This window comes from Carassius gibelio, chromosome B8, assembly GCF_023724105.1.
Source record: "Carassius gibelio isolate Cgi1373 ecotype wild population from Czech Republic chromosome B8, carGib1.2-hapl.c, whole genome shotgun sequence".
Classification (NCBI taxonomy): Eukaryota; Metazoa; Chordata; class Actinopteri; order Cypriniformes; family Cyprinidae; genus Carassius; species Carassius gibelio.
This window is the reverse complement of record NC_068403.1, coordinates 25228552-25235005: the sequence shown is the minus strand read 5'-3', so window position 1 is coordinate 25235005 and position 6454 is coordinate 25228552. Positions and strand designations below refer to the sequence as shown.

Genomic DNA, 6454 nt, shown 5'->3' with positions numbered 1-6454 from the left:
AGCCATATGATTCACTCCTTTCTCAACCACTAAAACCTGTACCTGCAACAAGGAAACTCCACCAGGTCACACCGACACACAGAAACGACTCTGAGATCCACTGTAGATCACTGTCCTGTTTCTGTAGTGAGCCAAAGATGTGCGAGTGTTTCAGCCCAACAATATTCCAGTTGACTGCCAATGCACCCAGGGTACAGGTAGAGGATGACAGTCCTATACCAATGAAAAAGAGGAAAGGTCCTTTGGCAATGTTGATGGAGGAAATGGAACAGGAGGAAAGTGAGCAAGAGCCAATGGAGCAAGAATCACTGACCAACAGTGGTCCTGATGGGACAGTGACAGATCTATCTGCTGATGTAGTTCATTGCGGAGATTGGCTTGCAGTCATTTATGACCAGAACTGGTGGTTAGCAAAAGCTGTCACTGTGGATGCTCATCATCAAGATGTGGAAGTGGAGTTTTTCCACCCTCATGGGCCTAACACACGATTCTATCCAAAAGGAGGTGGAAAGGATGTGTGCTTCATACCATTTGACCATATTCTGGTCAAACTTGTGGAACCGTCATCACCAGGTCGTGCAAGCAGGACAAGGGAGATTTACAACCTGTTTGCTGAAGTCATGGACTTCATAGAGGAGAAACATATACACCATATACTTCCTGATAAAGCTACATGATTGGTGGAGTGATGTAAATCAGTCAGGGAATACTCACATGAGTTCACATTTGAATTATTAATATTATTGTTCCAGATGTGTTTTGTGTTATTTCCATGGAATGCTTTCTGTATTTTGCAACATTTCAGTTTATGGAAAAGAGACGGTAAGACATAGTTATTCATCTATTATTTCAGTTTATAGTCTAGTTTACATAATAATTTGATTACATTATTTTATGACTGGGCACTACATAACAGTTAAATTTGAGGTCAGTGATTAATTCTATCTTATTGCTACTGGTAATGATTTATTTTTTCTTTTATTTTACTTATGATGAATATTAAGGGGTACTTTTATTAATGATAACTTTGTTAATTTAACCTATATGTTTCTTATTGAATGTTTGCCACTGTGCTGTTACAATTGTTGTTATCTGTTCTTCATGTCCAATATACAGTTTACAGTCCAGTTTTCAGAAGAATATAATGTATTATTTTATGAGTAGGGGGCAATAGATGAAAGTTTAAGATGATGTCAGTAATGCATCATTATTCCTACTGGTAATGACTATTTTTTACTATGATTTTTATTTTTTACTTATTTTCTTATAATTGATGATATGGGGATATGGTACTTTTAGATATTGCTTAATTGTACCATATATTCCTTGAAACATGTTTATCACAGTGTTTAGGATTGTTGTTGTTTTTTTTGGACAAAATAGTTAAATAAAGTTGGAAGCAGAAAGCCATTGACTTGAGTAGTATACATTTTGGAATTGTATGTTGTAATGAGGCCACTGTCACCACCGTCAGAATAGTGTCACCACCGTCAGAGGGAGTTGTTTTTGTTTTAAATGAATATGCTTACAATATGTTTCTTCAGTGCTGTTGAGTTATTAAAGAAATCATCTATTTTAATACAAAAATATGTTTGTTAAATAAAAAAACATTAATTTTTATATTTAGGTTTAAAGTAAACGTTATATGATGTTAGATCTTTTAAAGGAGTGCACGTGAAACATTATAAAAAATTAACAAAAGTGAATATTCAACATTTAACAGCATATATGTGTACTAAGAATGCCATATACTTATTTAAAAACTCTAAATACATATTGGACCAAATAAATAAAAAAATATTAGGTTTATATTGTGTATGACGGTGTCAACAGAAACAAAGTAATAACTGGAAAAACGCCTATTTTATGAAAAAAATACAAAATGGGGAGGTTGCACCAGGACATTGCTGAACAGCCAAAACCTTGTTCTATAATAATAAACCTTCAGATTTTGTAATTTAACTAACTTTTTATTTTCTAAATTAAATCCTGTTTTATCCAAATTCTCAAGAATCAGTGTATGGTAAAAATGAGTTTATGATTAAACCACAGTAGCCATAAATTTACAGTAGTCTGAGACGTCATGAAACGTTCTTTAGCATCACAAACCATAAAATGTAGTCAGGGTTCTGCTATGGTTTAGCTTGGTTTCCAGAGATCTGGAGCTGATTCGGGGTAGCTCGGTGATTCGTGAGTGTTGTCTCGCGGTGCGCCGTCTTTTAAGGGGCCCTTCACATATCACGTCATTTCCAACGTAGGTGCGCGATAAGCATGTTCATAATGGAAGCCGCGTGGCGCGTCGCGACGCACTCTTTTTTCCAGGCGTGTCCGCACTGCATCGAGTTAAAAACATCTCAACTTTTCAGAATGCCGCAAGCGCAAGAATATCAGACCTGAACCAGGAAGTTGGTCACCAGATCACACGGTAACCAGTTAAACCGTAACCGGAGAGCGCCAAGATGTTTTCCTCTGAGGTGCTCGTGCATCGCAGTTGTGCTGCCATGGTACACCATATCGGTTTTGCAAAGGGAACAAAGGGCCATTTTATTTGTCTTCTTGGTCGGGCAATCCAATCACGTCACTCCTCCGCTATCGGCCGGTGGGGCTCACCCGTTCCAATGCAGTGAGGTGTTCCGGTTGTGCAACGGCTTGAACCCCCCTGACCGGGCGCCTTAAATCACATAGTACGACACAATCAGCCGGTGGTGCCTATTCCTCCAATAGGTAAAGTTGCAATCACTGGAGTACATGGGCTCTTCCGACCTGCCTTTTTTAAATATCAGTCCCCGCCAGATGTCAAAGCTATTGTGGGGGGTCCTTAGTCTGGCGGCTGTCCTTTCCGCTATTGCTTTTTGGGGGGTACTCTAGGTTCGGGCCATTCCCGAGCTCAGAGCCCCTTCCCCAGACAGCACGCCAAATATGCATTATAATACTTCAGCTAATTATATGTAAGTGTAAACTCGTGAAATGCAGTTTCATAACGTGGTTCGGGAGGAGCAAGTCAGATACTTAGCCTAATTAGCACAGGTGGAGCCACTTAAGATAATCAACCTTAGGGTATAAATACAGCTGAATTAGCGTACCTGTCTCCATTGACGGTTTATCAGCATCCCCCCTCCACCCCATCTCCTCCACTAGAGTTCATTTTACACTTTTACATATACGGGGGGGGGGGGGTGTACTCTAGGTTCGGGCCATTCCCGAGCCAGAACCTAACTCAGTTACATTTTAGGAGAAGTAATTTGTAACTTTTAACTAATTACTTTTTTAAAGTACGATGACCAACACTGATCACCAGTAAAATGTCTCTCCTAGGTCCTCTGCTATTTTCAATATACATGTTGCCCTTTGGTAATATTATTAGAAAATATGGGCTAAGTTTCCACTGTCCACTGACACTGAAGAGCATACACAGCATACAGTGACAAAATCATTATTTTTGTTTTATTTGCATTGTATTATTACATTAGACCACCCAATAAGTAATCTCCCTCCAAACTAAAGTCTGATGTTGACCAATACATAAAAAAAGCAATTAGTAAAGCCCACAAGCAAAATGTAAATTCTACTGAGAAGCATGGTTTAATAGAAACCGCTGATCATGAAACAGACTATGTGTGTAATGGCTGATCAATATCAGGCTCATATTCAGGACTTAATTTTATTAAACCACATTTCAATTTGCTTGAACCACCATTTCCATATTTAACTCATAAAGCATGTCAATCATTTTTTAAATAGAGCATTACACCACACGTCTCCTCATATATACTGTATATGTGTGTTTGTGTGTGTCACAAATGTTTACATTTATAAATCAAACTCTTGTAAAACCAACGTTAACCTTCTGAACTATCAGCAGGGTTTTTACTGTTGCTTTAGAACCACAACATTTTTCAGGTTTAGTTATGGTTAAACAAATAAACTCTGATGACTGTGTGTGTGTGTGTGTGTGTGTGTGTGTGTGTGTGTGTGTGTGTGTGTGTGTTCAGAGATTTTATGCAGCATCTGTTGAATGAACGCTGAGGTGAACGCTGTGATGTTTTTATTTTTTGAGTATTCAAATGCTCTCCCCGGAAGCTTAAAACTAGTCAATAAAAAATGCATAGATTCCACATGGACCAGGGAAAAATCAGAAACATGCTGTTGTCATATACTTTACATTTTGAAATTTGCTTAACCCAGTTCATGCACACATTTAAATGTTTTGCATACCTCATATTAATCCCAATGGTTAAAGCAAAAATAAAATTTCCTTGGCCAAATACCTGCCACACACTTCGTTTCAGAGCAGTTTTTTTTCTTCTTCTTCTTGTAATTTGGAGTATAATGAGTATGCTTAACCTACACAAATTTAACACTTTTAGAACATTGGCATTTAAAGAAAGGCAATTTTGAAATGCAATTATATTATTTACACACTTTTGTGCAACCCATCTCAAATGATAAAAGCTGACAGAGAATGCTTTTTCTGCAAAGTGAGCTCATATCACAAACTATATTTAATATAATTTAATTTCTTTTTTTAACCTAGCCATTGTACCCTGGACATTATACTAATAATAATAAATTAAGTTTTAGCCTGAGCATTATGAAGAAATTATATCACATTGTTCTAACTCAGCCTGTTAACACTGAACAGAAGAGAGATGCTCAAGAGAACAAACTTCAGCTGGAACTGCACATGCTGGATGTATTTTGTTTCTTTTATACTGTGTAATACTGTATTCACAACCACAAATACTAACAGTAAAAAAAAAGTTTTCTTTCAATCTTGCTTTTGGGTTTACCATGAATATTTCAATTCTCTTTCCCAATTACTTTTAAACAGAACAGAACACACATAGGAGCTCATGAGAGATATATAGTCTTAAAAATGCCATAGAATAACTTTTTTGTCTAAATGGTTCCATTATGAACCTTTAATAACTGAAAAACCTTTCTGTTTCAAAAAAGGTTCACTCTAAAAAACGCTGGGTTGTTTTTTCAACCCAACTGCTGGGTTGAGGCCGTTGGATAGGACTTTGGGATGTTTTAACCCAAGTTTGGGTTGAAAATAACTCTTTTTTTTTTAACCCAGCGGGGTGGGTTGAGGACGCGGACGTGAAGGAGAGCACGCACGTCACGTCAAAATCGTACGTCTCCAGTGCGAGCAGCCGCCATTTTCTCAGCGTGATAGAAGCGAGAAGCGAGTGAAAGACTATGGTAAGTAACGTTAAATATTCAAAATGTAAAGTTATCTTTTATTGTTTACCCGGTTGTATGAAAGGCGGAAACAAAGGAGCTTAACGTTATATATATATATATATATATATATATATATATATATATATAAAAAAAGGACGCGGTTTTCGCCTCGGACACGGAGGTCTTAACTGCCTCATGTAACGTCACTGAACGGAGGATGTACTTTTAATATAACGTCTGTGAATGTATTTTGTCATATTTACATAAGATTTTACATTATCTGTTCTCTTTGAGGCGTTAACAGACGGTTATGGTCACGGTTACGCTCATGTGAATTTGTCTTTTTTTTCGCGGTTAAACTGAATGTATGTTTGTCTCCTAAAGGAAACGGCATTGTGTAGTAAAGACTAGCATAATTATTTTGAGGCTGTTGAAGTGGTAACTGTTAAAAGTATGTTTTACATGTAATATTTCAGACTTGTCCAGCTCCTGTCTTCATTGTCCTCGCGCTGAGAGTTAAAGACACAGAAGCTGTTTGTGTGAGGAATCACAGACCTGTGTGAGGATGAGGAGGAGGTGTTCTTCTGAAGAGAGGGACAGACGGGTTAAGGAGAGTAAACTTCAGAATAACATCAAGTTATCTTTATTTTTACTAAGACTAAAATAATGTTGTTGTTTTTTTAGATGTTGCAATCCAGAGACAAGATAACGTCATTCTTTTGAGACTGATGTAAGTTAAATTATTATTACTTTTTTTTTTTTTTTAGAAAATTAATGTTTCTGTTGTGTCCTGCCTGTTAACTTCACATTTTGATGCAAAAAAAAATGGGATTTTATATATGTATGTATGTATATGTTAATATTTTATTGAAACCATTGATGCCCCTTCTTTGCAGAACTCAAACTAACTGGAGTTAAGGACACACAAGTCTGCTTGTGTGAGGAGGAGGTTTTCTCAGCTTCTTCTGAAGAGAGGGAAAGATCGTTTAAGGCAAGTAAACTTCATAATTTCATGTTATCAGTTGTTGTTTTTTTACTAAGAGTAAAATAATGTTTGTTTTTTGTTTTTGTAGATGTTAAAAGCAAGAGACATGGGAGAGCATCATTCCTTTGAGATTTTATGCAAGTTATTTTTAGAAAATAAAATTTTCTGTCGTCTCCTGCCAGTTTACTTCACATTTTGATGCAACAACAGTGTGAATACGTGCTCATTTCATTAAGACCATTGATGTCTGTGTTTTTTATTGCAGAAATCAAACCAAGTTTG

At 36.8% G+C, this 6454-nt stretch overlaps 1 long non-coding RNA gene across 1 annotated transcript; it reads left to right on the top strand.

The window, feature by feature from the left end:
• Positions 1-4962: 4962 nt before the first annotated feature.
• Positions 4963-6178, top strand: LOC127962868 (uncharacterized). The gene is made up of 3 exons (XR_008154678.1): positions 4963-5205; positions 5664-5917; positions 6084-6178. It is a non-coding gene; the product is annotated as an uncharacterized LOC127962868 (long non-coding RNA).
• Positions 6179-6454: the final 276 nt, after the last annotated feature.